We start from the raw sequence: 21640 nt of genomic DNA on the forward strand, positions 1-21640 counted from the left end.
CTTATATGTTTGATGTGTCTGAGCTGTCTGACAGCTTCAGTGCTGTGCTGCGCTGCGCTGCTACAGGTTATTACACGGCTACTCATTGGCTGCTTTGACAGAACAGAGGAAAGTAGGTCCCCACGGGCCGTACTATTTATGCCTAAACGGGGTGATAAAATAAATGAGCGACTGTATTATGTTCTTCCCTTTTCACTCAGACTGACACTGCCAGTTGCAGAGTGGAATAATTGTTTGTTATTTAACTTTTAAAATATAGTTGAAGTGTGGGAACGTCGAGAAACGTAAGCGTTTGATAAGTCGCACACATTCATCACCCCTCGCCGGATCAAGCGGATGGTTTGGCTCAAAATGGCTGTAGAGAAACAGTTTTGAGGATCGACGCTTTTGCCAGGTTTTTAAGAAAAATGAGCCACCCTGTAGTTTGAGGGCACATCCGCCACATAACTGGGGATCCAGGTGAGACACGTTTAAAGGTTATTCAACATTTGCACCCGACCCGTAGCTTACAGGGGGGAAAAACAAGGCCGAAAACGGCTCGCTTTGCAATGTTGTCAGGGTGCCTTGTACTTGCAGCGGGAACAATCCCTGGCTCTGGTGTTGATTTATAGTGTGGATAGCGGCTTCAAACTGAAATAACAGTCTCCAGAAAGTGTGGAATTTGGTGTAAAAGTACTCATGCATCACACGGTGGGTAGAGGAAATGTAACTACGATGTCATACAGGCTGTGTGTAGCTAATGCAGAGCAGGCCTGCGGCTAACCCTGCAGCTGTGCTGTGCACAAATACGTCACCAGGATAGGATTCCCTGCAGTGAGATGTGTACACTGACACAAAGCAGACCCGAGACATGTGGAAGCAGATACTAGGCTGATTCATATTGTTTTGAATGCAACCCAACGTCTGCCCTCAGCTCAGTTCCTGGGCTTTTAACGTGTGAGTGGAGGATCGAGCTGGAGCCCCAGTGTGTATAAATTTGATGGATATCGGTCTTGATTGCTGTAGACGTTATAACTAAGGCTGTGCAGATGGGTCAGGGGTTTAGCCAGGATATGCAGTATAATGCCAGCTGACATTTAGTGGCTGGCAGAGATTTTGTCATTCATACAAATATGTGTGTCAAATATCTAAAATAAAGAACACTGCAAGTCATGCTGCCAAGAATTTATAGGACCTTTTGGAGCAGTGCAATGAGATGCAGCCCCCAAAACATTTCTTAATTGTCAGAAGTTGTGATTTTATTATAGCATATGTGATTTTTAAAGTAGATAATAATAGACGTACTTGATTTTCCACCTCAGGCCCTTTGCAGATTAAGAGCTGCGGTGTTTATTCAAGAGGTTCCCAAAAGATGATCAGAACTAAAGAACATCTGCAACATGCACACCATTTGTTTCAGAGTGTTTTAATCGGTTTTTAATCACTTTTCTATGTGAAACTGTGTACAGTGCTTGACACAGAACTGTCTGATTTGTAGTGGAGATTGGAATGTGCACATGTGATGTGATTATGCATTCACCCTCTGTGAACACTTATTTTGCATGAATCTTCTGAAAAATATCTGATTGTTATCATGGGCGCTCACTGAGTCTGTCATCCTGCAGTTCAACTCTGCGATCCTGGGCAGTGGCACAGGAGATGGTGGTATTCCTGCTTTGGAATAAAAGCAGATGAAATCAGCAATACTGAGTATTTCTGAAACGGTGTTTAGGGGAACCCATTCTCCCCACTCTCTGTGCATTGTTTTAAGTGCCAGTGGCTGCTGTCCAACCCCCAAAAATGTTTCTACCTCTGTGCTTAACAGCTGACAAGCTGTTCTTTTCATCAAATGCTGCTCATTTTCCCCCCTCCAAACATACCTCTGGTGATAGTCCCAGAAGAGCTCAGTTTACCTGCATGTGTCCAGAGCGCTTGTTTCCAAGTGCAGTCTCGCTTATCCAGATGTTGATTTTTGTGATGAGATGGCAGGTAAGGTTTCCCTCTGATCACTCTTCCAATGTCGGCCCGGTTTGCGCATCCATGCGTCACAGTGGAACCATCACTCCTGAGTCAGCAAAACCTTCCCGCTGCTCGTTTGTAGAGCCACAGAGGGCTTCTTTTTGTTTCTTCTTTCAGGCATGCTGTTTGATGTGGAAGTCAAGGTTCTTGACTTAATTGGCATTGCTTAGTGACATTTTCACACAGTGGAAATCCAAGGCTGGAGGAGGGTTGGCGTCTTTAATAGACCTGTGATTGGCAGGCTTCAGTTTTAGATCAGCTGTCTGCTTATGGGAGCTGTGGAAGAGTCAGAGAATTTGTAGTATGACAACAATGAGACATGTACTAGAAGTGGAATGAAATCTTTGTTACACATTTATGTGGTTTTTAGATTTTTGGTTCCAGTTCTGATCTCAGTAAACAGGCCGATGGGCTGCTGTTGATGCCCTTTTCAGTTCTTTCACAGAAAATGGAAAGTGGATATTAAATGCTTTTAAAGATGTTTTAATGACGGATTTTGGAGAGGATCGAGGGAGAAAATTCCCCGCCAGTCAGAGCCATCTATTTGGAGCTGGAAATCTGTCTTGCTGTGGTATACATGTTCCAGCCAGTATTCTTGGTCTTTCTTTCTAGACACAGCTATATATTATGGTCACCATCTACAGCAGCCCAGTATTTATTTATTTATACATAATAAAGATGCTGTAACTCTCTATCTTTACTGTGGGAAAGTCTGAGACTTCAGTTCAGTGCCTTGCTCAAGAGCACCTGGCTGGCAGCGTTTTAGAGAAGAGCTCTTTTTCTCCTCTTGCTGGTCTGCTTGATTTGATGCCAGTGAGAACTAATTCAGAAGTGCAGAGAAAAAATGTTTTCACTGGAAAACCCTTTATTCACAGAAATCGCTGTTTCAGCGATATTTGTGCTGATGATGGAAAACAGGTCATGCCACTCAAATCAGAAGATGACTTTCTGCATTTGGTGGAGGTCTTACACTCATAACAAAACTCCTCCAACACATGCTTCACAAACAGTAACCGCCACCACTCAGTTTCCTACCACCAGCCTCTCCAGTGTGATTGAGCTTGTTGTCATCACTGGAAATCCTGCATTCTGTTTCTGTTCTGATTGGCTGGCTCACAGAAAAAACAATGAAACCAAAAAAAGAAAAGAAAAGCTGAAGAATTGACAGAAAAATCTCTCTCTCTACAAACAGTGTCCTAGCCTAGGACCTGGATGTCATATCCAGGCCATGCAGCTTTATAGTGTGTGAATGAAAGCATGGAGTAGCCAGGAGGGAGTCATCATTATCATCACCTCTTTTAGCCTGACAAAATACTAGCCCCCCTGAAAAACTGACCAATGCTGAGTATTTAACTTTGTAATGCTCAAAGTTTGTAAAATCAAGTTAAAACTGAGAGTGAGCTTCCAGTTTATACACAGCATACAAACTTCAGGAAAGGTTTGAACTGTAACGGGCAAAAAACAAATAATTATTGTTATTGTTGCTGTGGAAATTTTTTTATTTCTAGTAGAATAATATAAGCATCCAAAATATAACTAGGATGCTTGGAAAAGCTGTGTTTAATTCCTTGCTCTGTTTTGCAGCACTTAATAATTCTGTCCTGTCTACGTGTGTATGTATAATATAAGACGCGAGCTACCAAGTTATTGATTAATACTTTTTAGCAGGTAGTTGTCTGCAGATATTCAAACTATCCAGTAGCTTTTGGCAAAAAGATGAACAGAGGAATTTTCTCTTTCATCCCTACACTGCTGCCTTGCTGAACATGATGTACTCGATGCCATCAGCTCTCCATCAGATGCAGGTTCTGGTTAGTGTGATTGTCCACTTCACAGCTGATCACAGTAAAGAGATCTGACGGGTCACAGGAATGGCAGCGAAAACATGCAGTTGGCAGGGGCTAGCCAGCTAACAGCAACAAAAGTTAGGAGGACAGTCCACTGTTAAACTGATAGTATATGCAATTAGGGCTGCTCAATTAATCGAATTTTAATCACGATTACGATCTGGGCTTTCAACGATCATTAAAAATGACTGAGCCGATTATTAGCCCCTCCCTCATTTATCCGCGACCCCTTAAAGGCCGGTCCGTGAAAATATTGTCGGGCATAAACCGGTCCGTGGCGCAAAAAAGGTTGGAGACCGCTGATTAAGAGGACCTGAAGGAAGCTCGGAAAACTAAGCAGAAGTTATTTGGAGAGGAGAGTGACTGCCGTTGGTTGAAAAGAGGTAAAAAAAACTTCAGTGGTGTTGCACACTATTTTATATTATTTTTTAAAGTCATTGTTAACCCTTTAAAGCCGGTCAGAGCAGCACACTCCGTTTTGTGTAACTATTTTTAAATCCCCGTGGAACCTGAACCGCGTAAGCTAGCGCAATAAACCGGAGGAGTTGTACTTACATCTGATGCCATCAGCTTGTCCTAGGTCACGGTTTCCTTCCACATAAAGCTTTGCAAAAATTGCATAAAAAGCGCTTGCAGGAACAAAAACATAATATTCCAGAAACACGCTTTGCCGATCCGATCAGCTGTTCATAACACTTCCTACGTTGGAATAGACGTCAGCGCGAACTTGTGCATTTCCGCCATTACCTGCCCGAAACTGGAAGTGACGTCAGTTTCGCGGAAATGTAGTCTTTTTCACTATCAGGGCCTCAGGGCCTATACTCGTCTTTTTAAAAGTTATCTTTGACTTTATGACTTTCTGTGTCGTTTCTGGGATGCTTAGGACTCATATTGCACTGCTGGAAATAGTTTATTTTGATGCATATGCTGCTTTTTTGCAAATTTGCAGTATAATATTCAGTATAATATAACTGTCGCATGTCGCATGTCTGCCATTTCCTGGCCGAAACCGGAAGTGACGTCATTTTCGCGGAAATTGTAGTTTTTTACTTGTAGGCCTTAAAAACCGCTACTGGTCATGTTTGACTTTTCTGAATAGTTTCTGGGATGCTTAGAACTCGAATTGCACTGCTGGAAATAGTTTATTTTGATGCACCTGCTGTTTTCTTTGCAAATTTGCATCATAGGATTGTTTTTTCGTTTTTCCTGCAGTATATAAAAATTGGTGTATCTCCAAAATAAAACTATGAAGACACTCAAAATAAATTTCCTGTTGTTGTAAACTATTTTTTGCAACTTTTTTGTATTTAAAGTTTTGAGGGATAAACCTCTTAAATTTCTCCAAATAGAAATATATGTAAAAAAAACAAAAATGATTTTCAAATTTTTTTGTAGTTTATTGCACTTTTTTGCAATTAATGTAGTTACTATGGACTTAATGCATACATATTATTAAAATATGGGCTATAACAGTTATTTAGCAACTTGAAATGCTCCCACAAATGGCACTACAACATGTAAAAAAATAATATAAGCTCTGGCGGACTTGGTTCTATAGTAGGTCTTAAAGGGTTAAATAAATATCGTCAAATAATCGAGATCTCAATTTCAGTGAAAATAATCGTGATTATCATTTTTGCCATAATCGAGCAGCCCTATATGCAATGTTCTCTCGGATTGATGGAGAAAGAAATGTGCTAACATTTTAAATGAATCACTCCCTTATTTAAAAGGAATAAACGTGTCCCCAGAATGTCATCAGAATGTGTATTGTCCTGTTATTTATGACTGTATCATAAGAATAAATACTCTATTCTATCTAAATAAACCCTGTCAATCAAACATTTACGGTGCTAATGTGTTTCCTTTGGCCCTGGGTAATAACGTCTTTTATGGAAGGAAAAACTGAAAAAGGAAAAATTAAAATAAAAAAAAAAGTATTTAAGCACTGCTGGACTTCCAGCTAATTTAAAGTAATAATGAATATGCTGCACTTGCCATTTTCTTTACTCTCTTCTTTAGAATAAAAAAAAATGCCCACGGAGACGAGCGCAGCATATTTATTGTGAACTTAAATGAAGCATTAAAGGCAGCAGAGCAGCTGGCTGCCTTTCACTCTTAGTGACCTGAATATTTGTGAAATCCTTGCTGTGTGCGTCCCTGGCCGTTATTTCTATGGGAAAATCTGAAGATTTCTCTGGAACTGCTTTCTACTGGAGAAGAAATTCCTGACAATTAGTCAGATGACTAATTAAACATAATGGATACATTACTGAAAGTAGTTTTTATAGCAAAGCTGCCACAGACAGCATAGAGACAGTAGTCGATATATTACATGTTATAGCAAATGTAGTTTTTGGTTTCTTGTGAGCTGAACAGAACATTTGGTGATCTCCTCCACTCTCACTCAGTATTGTAATGAATGTATTTCAATGATTTCTGATGTTGTAAACACAAGGCTATTATCTGATCACCAAAATGGTCAGGATCCCCAATCAAAGCTGCAGGCGCTGTTAACCCAAGCAGTGAGGTGTGATGGCAGCACCCTGCCAATATTTGCATAAGAAAATGAGTATTTGTATGCTGTACAAAGAATTAAGTGTAAGGAAAAGTGAAAAGAAAGAGGAAAGGTCTCAATAAAATAAATACATTTAGATAGGTGGTTTATGGTAAGTGGACTGATTCTTATATAGTGCTTTTCTACTCTCCCAGAGTACTCAAAGCGCTGTATACAACATGCCTCATTCACACAAGTGCAAACTAATCTACGTTCACACTCTGATGAACACATTGGAGGGCAACTTGGGGTTAGTATCTTGCCCAAGGATATTTGACATGCAGACTGGGGAAGCCAAGGATCGAACCACCAACCTTCCAATGGGTAGCTGATCTGCTCTACCACCTGAGCCACAGCCACCCATTATGGTTGTAGGGTTTAACTTAACTATTCACTAAACTTGAATGACTTGAATTGCAATGAATAACTGGAAAAACTGGGGTTTTCTAAAACGTTTGACCGGTAGTGTATGTATTAAAAATTCCAATTATGTGTGACCTCATATTCAAGGTCAGAGGTCAAGTTTTCTGAAAATCTCTGTAAATGCAGTAACTCAAAAAGGAAGTCACCAGGATTTAGAAATGTATATGATGGCTGCATCTCGTAGCTAGACTAATTTAATTAGGACATTCCCCTAAAGTTTGCTCTGTTGTGTATCTTTCCTGTGGGTAACTGTTGTGGGACTTCCTGAAATATCAGTAAGATGCCACATAGCTTAACCCCGGTAGAAGAATCATAGGGCTATGGCACGGGCACCCAGGATCCCCTCGAACAGTAGAATCTGAGCTAATAGACATCAGACCTGCATGGCTAGATAAGTGGCAAAATGTTTTGATTTGACCTAATTCGAGTGAAGTGGCCCTTTTGCGATGTGCAGAATGGCGCTCTCTGCCTTTAAGTGGCTGCTTTATGTTTGCCTTGCAAGGACTGTCTCATGTGACATGAGCGCAGGTCACTCCAGCTGAGCACGGCAGCGTAAACTGAGTGTGCACTTCATTTAGGCTAGCTGCCAGATTATGTGACATATCCACTTATAAAGCTAATGACGTACTCATAAATCAGCTTTGATTGTGGCTTTGGTAAATCTGGGAAATGACTTGCATTTACTTTTATTGTTCATTTCACAGAGCAGCTTTCTGCTCACTTGGAAAATTGGTTAGCCTACACATTTTTCTTTTAAAGATTTTTCTTTTTTTCGCCGACTCAGAGCCGCGCTCTGGCCTACAGATGACTCAGCATGAGGAACACCCTCTCTGTCTTCCTACATGCACGCACGCACGCACGACCTCCTTTATCACACAACTCACTGTGGGAAATGTCTCACACTTTTAAGGTTCAACGATTAAAAAAAAAAAAAAGAATTGTGCTACATGATAACATCTCCCACCACCCCCTGCTCCCAGAATATGAGCAAGGGACTGGCATGCAAAGCCCAGCATCCAGCGTGTAAACATGTTTGAGCGCCAACAACTGGAGCATTTAGTTCTAGCCGGCGCACAGCTAAGCTGTGGTTTCACATGTGGCTAGATGAGGATGGTGGAAGCAGGCAGAGGAAACTTAGATGCTTGTCTAACATTTCCGCTCAATCATAACCAAGATCAGGTTACCATAACGCACAAACACACACACATGCACACACCAGATTTCTGCACTCAGGCATCATTCTGTTTCCAAGCTTTGAAGTAACAGCCTAAGTAGTAGAGTAACAAAAAAAGACAAAGAAGAAGCTGAGAGCATTCCCAAAACTTGTTGACATTTTACACGAGGGATATGATAATACAGCCTAACATTCCGCCCATCATTCTGCATGGATTAGCTCGCAGGTCGGACTGTGTAGCTGCTAATAATTGTGTTTTTCTGAGCTGAAACTTGCTGGAAGGCTTGGCCTACTTTCTCAGTTATGGTGCGTCTACATTATGGGCCCAATATAGACCCTGCAAAACAGAATTAACATGCAGCTCTTTTCCTAAAAAGATAAAACTCTCCTGTGTGAGTTTTGAAAAGAAAACCTTAAAGTTTCTCATCCCATTTAGCCCACTTTCCCCCCCATTTTTTTTCAGTTCTATCTGAATTCTGTGCAGATGATATGCATTGCATCTGTTAAGTGCTGCCCAAAGAAGTCAAGAGTGGCGGATTGAAGAACAAGGAAAGTGCATCTCTAGCCTGAATAATGAATAGGCGACCATATTGTGGATGGGGGAAAAAAGGAGGATGTGGTTCAGTAATAGTCTGGTGAGCATTTCTTTCTCGGCTAAATTGTTGGTCTTGCTAGACTCTTGTTTCCAAGAAAAGTTAATGAAAATTACATGTGAAGTCTAATGACCGACTGTTACAGGATTTGTAGGCTGCAGGCAGCTAAGGTATATTATTATATTAGGCTGCCCCTCTGAGTATTAGCATAGTTCCTGGCTGTGTTCCACTTCTAGCAAACCATTTTGGTCAAAAATGCCACCGAGTGCTGTGATGAGAGTAGACTTCAGTACCGACCCTGTACTTACCGGTTACAGGGTGGTACTTTTTAGATTTGTCAGTGTGATGCGTCACAAGTCAAATCAGGTGCTTTATGATAACGAGTTTCAATTACAGCTCTTACAGATCTAGTGAGAAAGTGTATATACCTTTTTCTGCAATACCTCCACACTGGGGTGCCCTTGATCAAAGCCCTTAACCCCAAGCTTAACCTCCAACTGAAAACAGCTCTTAAAAATGTGTAGCAAGATGTTCTCTCTGTTTGTATATAAAGGTTTTAGGAAAAGGAAGCTGCGTTCTGCCACGATCATGAAGTGGTTTAGTGGCCTAGCCCTGCTATGAGTTGGTGCAGTCATGGGGTTTTCTCATCATTCTCTATTTTTGTATTGGAGTTTTTTAAATGTGTATAGCAGGGTATTTTTAAAGGTCTAATTTTGCTGCAATGTTTTGCAAATACTGATGGTTGCTAAAGAAGAACAAGAGTATTTTTGAAGTTTAAAGTTATTTTAAAAAAGTCTCAGTTTCATTGAGTCTTAAGAGGAAATAAATGACATTTAAACTGGTTACTTTGGGCATAAATCCATAAGCATGAATCAAGTAGGTTTCATTTGTTCTGGTTCTTGTTGGCCCCTACAAAAACAAGGCATAGTGCTCCTACTACCCCCCCCAATCCTCCACTCTGTGTGAACCCTGTTCTGTTTTTCTACACATCTCGCAATAAAGCAGGACCCGAGTCATGACACTTAAAATTATCACTAATGTTGTGTAAGAAGCATTCTTTAGGGACTAGCAGGCAGTTTAATCTTACAGTTTAAGAGTTTGAATGCCATACACAGTGCTGATTTTTAACTCTACTAGAGTAGCAGAGCTAACACACTTTGTTGTGTTGTTACCGGTGTTACAGTGTCTTATTTTCCTTGATATAAAATGTGAAATATGTCTGGTCTTCTCTTGTTCCAAATGTTGATATTATGTCGTGTTTTTATGAGAAACAGAGAGTATAGGAGTTGTTCTAAAAAAATAAAATGGGGCTACAGATATCAGCTTCTTTAAAATGCTCACCAAGCTGAACGTGAGCATTTTAAAGAAGCCGATAAAGGAAAAGGGGCTAACGCTGGAGTTCATAGTTAGCCACAAGCTAGCAGCCTCGGTATGAGCAAACGATCCGAGCAGTTATGAGGAAACTTGTAGAGGCCAGTTATGTCCTGTTAGTTGGTGAAGTTACTGCAAAATGATGCACGTAACTGACATTTATTTTATGCTAGCCTCTGTAAGTGTTAAAGTGATCCTTTGCTTTCTGCTCCGTAGAGCAGGTTAATTCCCGGTTAAATGTTTTGGCCTATATGAAGAGGGATATATTTATTTATGTCTGCCAGTCTAAGTATCTCAGACATCAGGGAAAATGGAAGTCATTTTGGGCCTACGCGTGTTTATTCTGTTTGAGACGGGCTTGAGAATTTGAAACCCAAACCCACGCCTTGTCGTCCCTCCGAGGCCCCTCCCACTCCGGTCGGCAGGCACGGCGCTCGCATGAAAGTTAGAAGAGAGGCGTTCGCTTTCATCCCCTGTCATTTGGCCATTTCCCAGATATACCATCTCACCTTCCCTCCCCTCCGCTCTCCTCTTGCTGCTCATTTCTCTGCCTGCCCTACCCACCGTCTCCTCAGCCTCTCATCTCTCGGCATATCTTTCCTCCAGACACATTTGTGTGTCTCCCTGCCTCCATCCCACAGCTATGATTTAGGCGTCAGGGCTGCTCCCACTCCTTCCCAGCCCTGGATCAAGTTACCCCGCCATTACTCAGACGTTCCCCCTGCGATGGTGCTCCATGTCAGGGGTGTAGCGGAGCCTGCCTGCCTCTCCAGACCTGCAGACTAGCTCAGTTCAACCACAGACGCCCCTGGTCAGTGGAGTCTCTCCAGCTATGGCACAGACTCCCTGGAAAATGATGTGGCGTGGTGGGCAGAGGGGTTAGTGTAGTTTTACTTTGGTTTCTATGTGGGACGCTGTCGTAACTCCAGCACTTGGGCTGCTTTCGCCTGGCCCACAGAGCAAACGGGCTGCATTGGGGATCTTTTGTTGTTGTCGTTACCAGTTCACCCACAAACACTAGACTGTGCAGACTGTGTACCAGCTGTGAGCCACACAACAAGCCCAGCCCTTCCATGCGTCACAAGTCGACGGGTGATTTGTGGGCCTCATCGTTTTATGGTTATGTAATGTCGGTTCCTTTGACGAGTAAAATGTCTTGTTAAAGCCCACACCGCCCTGTGCCCATAAAAGTGACTGATGCAGGCAGTATGAGGGCCTGGCTATCCCGTTAGGTTTGGTCTCCCATCCTAGACAGCGTGTCACGGGGCCTGGATGAGAGCTGTCCAGCTTGTGTAGCCAAAACATGACGCTGCAGAAATTTCACAGGCTTGGCTTTATCACTTGATTGATGCACGCTGAGTAAAACTGCTAAATCCACTGAGGAATTGTGGGATCCTATAGGTCTAATTTATGGCAGTCACTGGGGGAAGGCGTATACCTGTTTCTCTGCCCACGCCCCCTTTCATTGGGTGTAAAGTTTTATAGAGGCTATAGCATCCTACTCCCATTAAGCCTGTTGTGCACTTCAGTGGAGCCATAACTCCCTTTCTGCTATCGCCAAGCTTTTCAGCTCCTCTGTAATTTATTTAACTCTGACATATGGCTGTCCTGCACGAGGCAAGGTAGCATATCACAGCACAGGAAGGCCCGCTCAGGCTAAGCTAATCCTTTCTAATTGAAAGGGAGGCAGCGTTGTGGGCCAGTGGCTTGTACGTCGCTCATCTTTCTGCTTGTTTTACAGTAATGAGACATCTGGGGCCCGAGCGCAGAGCTGTTTGTAGTGGGAGAAGTGGTTCCCGAGCCCGAGGGCCTGCAAGGCTTTCGCAGACAGAACAACAGAGCTGACTGCTTGTTTGCTCCTATCTGTATGTGGGCATTTTTATTTTGCCCTAGCCGCCTTGGCACGGTGTCATCAGCCATGCTAATGTTAGATTTGATTTATTTCTTTGGAAAGAATAATACATTTGGGAAATTTAGGACAAGGATGAGGCTATTTAAGTTAAAGGGAGGACGTTTCATTGCCCTGTCTTCTAATATTAAGTTTGCATTCTCTACATCTCCTGTGTTGGTCTGTAGCCTGTTATTCTGAATATAAAGCTGCCAAGAGGCTGTCACTTAAGGTATAATTTGACTATAGGTTTTTTTTAGCATCAGTGCAAACTGAAGTTCTGTTTTACTTTAAATGTATTTACTTATTATTTATATTGTGTGTTGGCTGTAGTTTGTGTATTGAAGAATAAAATTGGTTTCTGTTAGTTAGATGGTGAAGAGCAGCGGCCTAAAACAAAAACCTTGCAGGCTGGGCATTGTGGGTGTCATAGTGTCACTCAGTCACTTATAGCTCCAGGTTGGCCCTCAGTACAGCCTCCCTGTTTATGAGGAGAGTAAGAGAAACCTTTTTCTTCTTTTCAACCACACTGATGTTCCTCCTGAGCTTATAGTTTAGTTGAAATTGACCAAAGTTTGACATGTTCTCGGTTCTGCAGTTTTGACTGCAACTCAACTGATTTTCTCCATGTAGGCTGAAAGCACTAAGCAGTTTATACCATATGTAAGTATATAGTTTTATTATGATTTTTTCCCCATTGATTTGAGTAGGGTAGTGGATGTTTGTCCATAGGCTACAGCTAGTATAAGAGCAGGCTGATCCTAACAGTCATATAAGAGAACTATATGGGTGCTTTTTCTGTTCGTGTGTAATTTCTTGATCTACCACCAATCTAAGTAAGTGTTTGCATATGGTTTTATTTTTAATTTTCCTTCCATTGTTTGTTGTGAGCTATAACTAGTTCTGTCTAGATGTTTTTAATATTTCCAAAGGAGTCTTGTAACCTTGTAAACTTGAGCTTGTTCCTTCCCTTTTGGTGCATCGATCCTATTCTCTTCACCTCTTAAACATTGTCTTTAGGGAAAGGAAGAACTTTACCACAGTGACTTCATGTCCATCCTATTCTTCTGGATGTGATGTCTCAGGAGCACCAGGAGGAGATGTATTTGTACTTGAGGATGAACTGATGGATGAACTTGGATGAACTTCTCAAGATTTCACTTGGTAATCATAGCACATCTGGTAGTGATCTAACTGGTTAAAATGATAATGTAATGATAACGACATATTGTTTTGCACACATACACTTTCTTTGCGTGTTTTTATTTTTATCATTCTTTTCTCCCAACTCGTCTGTGATCAGTTTCCTGGTGGGCAACCCTCCCTGAATCTGAAAGTTCAGTTGTTCTTCTGTTTTTTAAATCTAACGGCTGGCCTGTCCATGTTGTTGCTGCTGCAGACGGACGTGGTCCCTAACTCCACTGTCATGGACTGCAGCTGGCAGCTGTAGTCGTTGGGCTCTGGAGGTCAGCTGTGGGTTGGAGAGCTACGCTCCTCTGTGCTGAGGCTGCAGAACAGTAACTCCGTGACATCGGAGTTGGAGTTAATTGCAGCTTACTACTGAGACAAGAGGAGAAACTTGTAAACTAATATTTACAAGTTAGATCTACTCAATCTAGCTCAGTGGCAAACACTGTAATGTTTTCTTTGATGCCATAAGGAGGAACAAAGAGGGATCTGTGATCACATTTTCCCATTTGGTTCAATAATGAAATGGCAGCTTGAAGCTGTTGTTCCCATCTCTTAAATTCTTTGAAGTCCCCATAATGAGTCTTAACAGACATGGATTTACACTGCAGCATGACCGGTTGGCAGTCATTCTTGCCTCCCCCCCCCTCCCTCGTTCTACTACCACCTTGTTTATTTGCCCCAAGCTACAAGCAGTCACACTGTCCTTGCATTGCCATTTTCACACAGAAACGGTGACCTGGCAGTGCATTAAGGCAGATCTGCAGCTACACTTCGAATCCTGTTGGACACGCTGAACCCTGTGCGGCTCACCAGAGACCTCTAAATTACTGCTTTTCACAACCAGAAAAGCACCTTGCATGTTTGAGAAGAGCTTTTTTCCCCTTCTATTTTCTTTTTCTTTGTTTGCAGTTATGTTTTTCTGTCTCAGTGGCAACTACACAAACGCACGCACCGAAAACACTTAAATCTGATATCTTTCCTTGTGCAAGATGCTTTTTTCTGTTAAAAGCAGAAGTTGGATCTCTATCACTTCAGTGTGGAACGCCAGCGTTACTTCACGTTTTATCCTGCTCAGGAAAATATATGCTCACACTCTAAAAGCCATGAGGCTAACCTCGGCACAGGTATTTAAGACGCTTAAGGTTAATACTAAACTGCTGTAATCCAGTTTTTGGTTGGATTCAGAGCAAAGATAGCAGCGGTTCAGCATGTACCTGTCAGTACTAAATGATTGCTTATTTCCTGCCAGAGAAGAGTGGAGTTGGGGGGGTTGGGATGGAGTAATAGCAAGCAGCTGCCTCAGCTGGACCTTACCTTTCCTTTTTGTTAGCCTGCTGCTCTCTCAAAGCTAACCTGCATGCCAGAACGCCTACTCCCCCCCCCCAAGTTCTGCCCTGGCTGTCCGAGATACTAAGCGCTGTAGGTGGCACATAATCCGGATGCAGCATGACAGGGAACAGGCTTGATCCATCTTGTTGAGTGAGAACTTCTTGTTGGGGTGTTTGGACAAAGCCTTGTCGTTTTGTCCTGAGAGGTTTTTTTTTATTTATTTATTTTTTATTCATGCTGCTTTTCTCCGATTAACTAAATGCTCCAACGATCGGCCAAGTTTAAGCAGCCAGCACGAGTGGCCATATTTTATATTTATCACACAGAGAGAGAGGAGCAGTGCAGGGCAGTTGCACCGGCTATCACTCTTTCATTGGAAAACGATAAACATAAATCTGTGGAATGCATCCCTGTGATCTGAGTCCGTGGTGGATCAGGGAATGACGGGGAGTAGCAGAAGGCCCGATCTGCTTTGCCTTCCTCAGGCAGTAGAATTCGAAGGCTCTCTGGCTCTGTGGGGTTTGCTGACATTTTCTTTTTTGGGGAGGGGGCCCTTCAGCAAAGGCAGACAGTGTCACAAGTGCAAGATTGGTGCTTTAAAAAGTCAGTGAGGATGTGAGAGCTTCTTGGAAACCCCCTAAGCAATACAGAGGGACTTTGGGTAGGGCAAGGCTTTTCCCCATGAATCACAGCTAATTAACGAAGTAATTAAGATCGGAATCTCGGCTCACAGAATTGTCTATACGTTCAAATAGGCCATCAAATGGAAAATCCCTTCCATTTGTGAAAGGGCTAATTTAAAGCGTTCAGACCTTTTCCTCTCCATTTTTCCCCGCCGTGTGTCACACAAGGGACATCTGTTGAAAAGAGCAAGGCAATGTTACGGTGAGTTAATGCGCTCTCCACTCCATCAGAAGCGCTGTTCATAATGCATTCGCTATACACATTTCAGCTTGAGTGAATTTATTTCAATAAATAATGTCACTCCAAGGACACGCTTCGATCTTTGCACGGCGGCCACGCTCACCGTAAGCCACGTCGTATTGTTATCTCATTCCTCCTTGTGCCAAATGATAGATTAACAAACAGTTTAGAAACGGGGCACTGAGTATGTCTGCACTTTTATCATCTCCGCACACTGCCAAAATAACCTCCTCCTCTTTATGATGGATGTATTTTCCAGTTTTATTCTGCTCCTACAAGCTGGACTGCTATCTTTAGGTATGGCCATAATGTTAGGGCTTACAGGGAATTTCATATGGTGGGCAAGAAGTGGATACGATTTATGGCTGGGATTATGCCCAGTGTGCTTTTTCTGGTAGGTGCTATTTAGGTGGTGCTAGCATGTACTGTTTAGACTTTTCCCTATGCCTGTCTCTTTCCTGAGTTTCTTCTAGAAGTAGAAAGCTTGTTGGGAATTAAGGGAAGTGTAAAAGAGATTGTGGATTGGTGAGTGGTTGACTGGTTGACCTCTATTGTGAAACTCATTCATGAAAAAAGGGCATTTTGTAGCATTGTTTCCCTGCAGTGTCTCTAAGGATTTTGAACTCTCTGGTTTAGCTGCAGTTAGTTTAGTTTAGTTGGGTTTTTTTGGGGTTTTTTGAGCAAGGGGGGGTTGGAGTGCTGAGTCACCAGCTAACGCAGACCTTCCCAAAGTGTGGGGCCCGCCCCCTAGGGGGGGCGCAGAGCCATTGCAGGGGGGGCGGAATGAAAAGGGGGAGAAAAAACAAAACGCTTGGACACTGCTAGCACGGGGCGGCCACAGAAACGCAAAGCAGGAGATGAAGCATCAGTGAATATGTTTCCAAACCAACTTCATTCTAAACCAAAGACTAGAAAATATAGTGAAGCCAATCTTCCCTTTGGTTTCACCTGCACAAGTGCCGAGGTAGGTCTCCCCTGCAGAATTGGTTTTCGCTGGGCTCTTCAAATCACGGACAAACAGTATCCCACATTCTTGATTTTTAGTTCACAAACACTCGTTGTAATGACTAACTACTCCTGACATTTTGGAGATTTTAGCTCTTTATACAGTAAAGTTACAGCGGGATATAAATAACATCAGGCTGATCCTGCCGCGATTTGTTCCCCCCGTCTAAATCACGGACAAACAGGATCCCACAGCTGTTTATGTTTTTAAACCCATTTTGCACAGAGAGGCATGTTTTGAAAAGTGTATTGATAGCAATGTTGAATATTATTACACAGGAAAAAAAACCAACTACATGTAAAATAATCACACCGTGACGCCTCTGCCTTTCTAAATAGAAGAACAGTAGCTGCGTGTGTGTATGTAAGCCTGTAAAAACCGAAGATAGTCAGATTAACAGTATTTTGTCTCTATCTGCCATTCTGCAATTCATCTCATGTAAACAATAACGTGGCGCACAGCGTGACGTGGAAGGCACATACCTTTGACGTTGTGTGACGAACTCTGTATTCCTCGTCCACAGGTAAACACAAAAAAGGAGTTTTAAAAAATCTCAGTTTTCGGTGATTCGAAACGCCGTTTACGTGTGGACGAAACAGCTGCGTTTTCAAAGATACTCGTGTAGGTGCGGACGTAGTGTAAAAAAGTTAGTAGTTTATTTTCTTACTACCTGTAATTTATTGCAGATTACTTGTATTTGCTTAATTGTTTACTAAATGTTTGAGGTGTGAAATAAACCGAAATATCCGAACATATCTGACAAATGAAATACTAAAATTTCATTCACTAAAACTGAAGCATGAGCTTCTTGGGCAGGCTGTACCGCGCAGCATGCTGTTTTTATTATGAGATTGTTCGATCAAAAGGCTCAAAGGCATCAGCAGCACAGAGTGTGCACAGTTCAAGATGAGACTTAACGGAGGTGAGTCCAGCAGATGGCTACCTTCCTGTACAGTTTTGATGAAAAGGGAAATTGGCTATTGAGACCATAACAAATTTTTGTACCTGACCCTAAACATGCTTATTTTGTCACTGATCTTGGTAATTTTAACATGGCCTGCGTTATACTTCACGTGTCTCTCTAGTCTGCTAGAGTCCGCTTGGGTCCATTTTTGGGTCCAAGTGTTGTTAATTCTGTCATCAGACTGTGTCAACGAGGATTCATGTGGATGTCCACGTCCGTGCCAGTTTGTTTCGAACGCAGACGCTCATCCACAGACACTTTATATTACAATGAACCAACTGCGCATGCACCCCAGGCGGTGGACTTCAAAAAGACCTCAAAGAAGTGGAACAGGAACGACTTTCAGTCCATCGGGCTTCCAACTCCCCAAAACCCATTGATTCACATTTGAAGACACCCTCAAGTGGGTATTTGATTAACTACAGTATTGGCTTTACTTTCCTGTTCTGGAAGTTACTGCTTGGTACACTGCTATGTACAGTTTTTCTCCTTCAAACTATTTGTTTCCCGGTCCTGAGGTTTTCCTACTTGAACTGGGACAGAATTGCATATATGTGTTATGTTTCAAAATGTTAAATCTTTATTACTTTGTGAATGTCTTTACTTTTTTCTTGCACCATCAGCAAGTCTGTGATTCCAAGAAAAATATCTTGAGATCTACTGAATACTGTGAATGTACTGTAGGTGTATAAGCAGTTGGATGTAGAATAATTGGGCAAGCAACTGAAAAAAATGGCTAATTTAATAATAATACCCAATAATTACTGGTGATGGCATTATTAATGAGAGGCTTTAATGAGAGTACAGCCATTTTTCACTATGTTCTGACATTTTATGGACACAACAAATGACTGATTCATCTTTAAAAGTAATCAATAATGTTGCTGCTTGGGGCAGATTTCTAGTCTGACCATTATTTGAAATCGCAGCTTGTTAACTGTGAAAATCAAACAAGACAGTGATTGCTTGAAAAACAAATTTCTGCTCATAAAGGCATTTAGCTCTCCTCATCCTCACTTTAAGCCTGTAAGTCTCAACTGTGGGTCAACAAAAATTCAGATTGGATGGTTTTTTAGTATTAATAATTCATAAAAATTGGAAAGTGGGGCATGTCAGAAAAAGTTAGAGACCTATTGCTACCAGCCACTAGCAGCTAGATTTCTAGTGATTGTTTGCAGCTTACAAAAGGTTTAAAAGAACAAGTGGGTGGAGCTATAGCATGGGTATGTCTGCTTGAGGTGCCCGTCCATGAGATCTTTAATTCCCAGTAGAGCTTCGATTGCAATCTGAGGGAGTCCAAAATCGTTAGTGCCTGTAAACCCAGATCCAGGTGATGAACACCAGAAAGGATCTGTCAGGCTGACGGAGGGGTCTTATTGGACTTGGTTAGCCTGTGGGACCCTAGAGGTAGCTGACAGATGCTGGGAGAGGTACCAGGTCAGATACCGGAAGGCCCACTCCCCTGGGATTAGTTTAAGACCACGGATCAACACTTTTGTCAGCCTCAAAATGATTCTTGCAAATTGTCAGAGGGGGAAGCAGTGCTCTACTTATACACGATACAGTGGGAATGCTGTTGACCTCAACTGATGCTACGGTCAAGTGATGGAAGGAACACTTTAAGGATCTCCTCAATCCCACTGTCATGCTTTCCATAATGAAAACAGAGTCTGGGGGTGAGGCCACTGATATAGTTTATAGGGTTGTCACGATACTAGAATTTCAAAGTTGATACGGAGACCCAAGAAAATACTCTATACAGCTGGGAGGATTTTGACCAAGTTTAAAAAAATTTACGTGTTGATTTTCAACTTATTTTCCCAATTATAAGTTAAATTTAACCAAAAAATTCTCGCTATCATGTATTTCCTGAGTTCCTATGGGCACTTGGTCTTGTTTGATGCCACTTGTGGGTCAGAGGACAGTGCAGGAATAGGTCTCTTACTGCAGGTTTTATTGGATGATAAATGCTCTCTGCTCAGGGCACAAAGCAAACCTCTGTTTCCTGAGCTGTCTTGTACAATTTGTGCTGAGCTCAGTGTAGTGCCAGAACATTTCCACTTATGTTTCACCTCGGTCTACACAAGTATACTGTGCTGAAAGATACACCAGGTCAAACCAGTGATGGGGAAGTTGAAGCAGAGCCTATGTTGAGCTTTTTTTTTTAATTTTTCCAGTGCTTTTCTTGTATTATGTTTGAGCCCCTCATCAGCCTTGTGATCACTGATGTAGGCAGCAGAGATCTGGCTAAGAAGGCACAAGTGAAACTTTTCAGGTCCTTAAAAAGTCCTTCTGTGAAATGGCTTCATTTAGATCTGCGGAAATGAAGTTTACACTTTCAGGTAGCAGTATGAATTTGCCACCAAACCTAAATCACTTCCTCTTCTCCTTCCTCTCGGTCTGGAAGGGGTTACTCTCCATGTTTCCTGTCTTAATTCCCAGAGCTCCGGCTACGTTCTGATTGCTTTCTTGATGTTAAACATTCCCAGGCTCTTATAACCCTCTAGCTTGCCTCCTCCATCCAAGAGCCGTCCCAGGTGTACGAGTGGGCGAACCTCCTGTTTTTAAGGATAAAATCTCCCCCTTTTTTTCTTCTTTTTTTTTTTTCTTTACTTGGGGTTGGAGATACTAGAGGGGACTGGCGGGGCAGGGAGCTGTGCGATGGGAAAGAATTCTTTCCCTGCATACCATTTAGCTGCTGTAAGGCTGTGGGAAAGCATGTTTTCCCAACCATGCTTCATTTGAGGCAGCTTGTTACGAAAGAAGTCCAAAAGGTTTCGATTGTACAGCTCATAGAGTCGACTGGTATTTTCTGAACATCACGGTTAACATGTGCTTCTCTTTTAAACTTCATCTCTTTATTCTTCCTTACGCGATTCCTTCCCACTCCCTTTCCCCTGGAGACACCTGATCGACGGCTGAGTTATGTTATCTGGCCTGAGTCAGCGCGGCCTTCGCATCAGTCATAAAACAAAACGGGATCCAGATTGCGCTAACATGCCTGGGTAGAGGCTGCAGTGTAGATGTGACCCAGGAGCAACAGTCCAAGCTGGACTATATTTAGCTCGGCGATGCTCCGGCTAATTGCCCTCCCAGGCCTAATCATTTCCAGGCTCTGCAGCTCACAAATGACTGGAGGGGAGGCCAAACACCCACTAACCTCATGTTAAAGGGATGTCAACATCAATGGGGGATGTCGGAGCGCTCCGCAGACAAGACAGATTAGCACAATATTCTTCCTTCTCATGCGCTATTAAGATGTTCTCTAAGCGGATTGGATTGAAGAGTCCAGCATTACTGTCTGCTGCAGTGTATTAATTGAATCTGTTTTCCTGCCTCTGTATCAGTAATGTGACGACTCTTGGCAGCATCCTCTGAAAGCGACACTGCGAGCCCGTTTTCATTTCATCCTCGCTATTGAGGCCCGCTAAATCCCTCCGCTGCCGCCTCCTACAGCCAGCTTAGCTGCTTCCCCAAATGAGGAATGCGCCGGTGCCCCCGCCCCGCTTGCCTCTCCTCTGCTGCGATGTGGCGTTGGTGGAAAAGTTTACTTTTCTGCGATTTGTTCTCACCACCAGCCCTCTCCCCCGATTCGCGAGTTTCCGTCCTTGTCGAGTTGCGCTGCTTCCTGTGCGGTTCCTGTCCCAGAGACGTGCCCCGTGTTTCACCCGGGCACATGATGGCCTGGGTCAGGGGGGTGAGGGCTCTGTGCTGAGGGAGTGGGAAGATGACACAGTTTGGGTTGCCTCTCGGCCTGGTAATCGGCTCTAAGCTTCCTTCCTGGTCCAATTCCCAACGGCATGCTGGGAGATGGTGGTTTTCCAAGGCTGTCTCCATTATGCACACCTGGAGGTAGACCAGGTAGCGTGCCAGTAATGAAAATGTCACATAATTCAGTGAGCTGTTGATGGAAAGGAGAGGTGACAAAGTCACTGGCAGCACAGGAGTTGGATGCTGTGACCTCGCTGAGCAACTCTGGGATTTTAGAGTGTATGTTTCACAGTGATGGTGGTCATCCTCACAGTTTTACAGCTACAACGATGCAAATCATATGACGCTTATAGTGCCTCAGTGTCTTATCTAAAATGGCCTTCTTTATTTTCTGAAATACACTGTTACAGTGGTGAATTCAGAGTTTCAGACAGCTTCTCTATTCTTATCTCTGCCAAGGAGGTTTTTTTGGTGGTTTTTGCTGACATTCTATTCGCAAACAAGTAGCTGGAAAAGTTTCAGATATACTGTGATCAAATTTTGTAGGGGTGTAGAGTGGGGTCATGTTAACAATCCAGTAAAGTCAGGCTTACAATCCACCAAGGCCTTGAAGGTCAACTCAATGATTTGTTGGTTGAAAATGGACTAAAAGCCTAGAAACGTG

At 42.7% G+C, this 21640-nt stretch overlaps 1 protein-coding gene across 1 annotated transcript in view; it reads left to right on the top strand.

Annotated features, from left to right (window-relative positions):
• The first annotated feature begins 351 nt into the window (after positions 1-351).
• Positions 352-21640, top strand: part of znf438 (zinc finger protein 438) — a 53403-nt gene continuing 32114 nt past the window's right edge. Inside the window, exon 1 of the mRNA XM_085361917.1 lies at positions 352-459. The gene's annotated coding sequence lies outside the window, so the exon portion shown is untranslated. The remainder of the gene's footprint in view (positions 460-21640) is intronic.

This window comes from Diplotaxodon limnothrissa, linkage group LG9 (assembly GCF_057381915.1).
Source record: "Diplotaxodon limnothrissa isolate DT_005_m linkage group LG9, D_limnothrissa_male_GT1.1, whole genome shotgun sequence".
NCBI lineage: Eukaryota > Metazoa > Chordata > Actinopteri > Cichliformes > Cichlidae > Diplotaxodon > Diplotaxodon limnothrissa.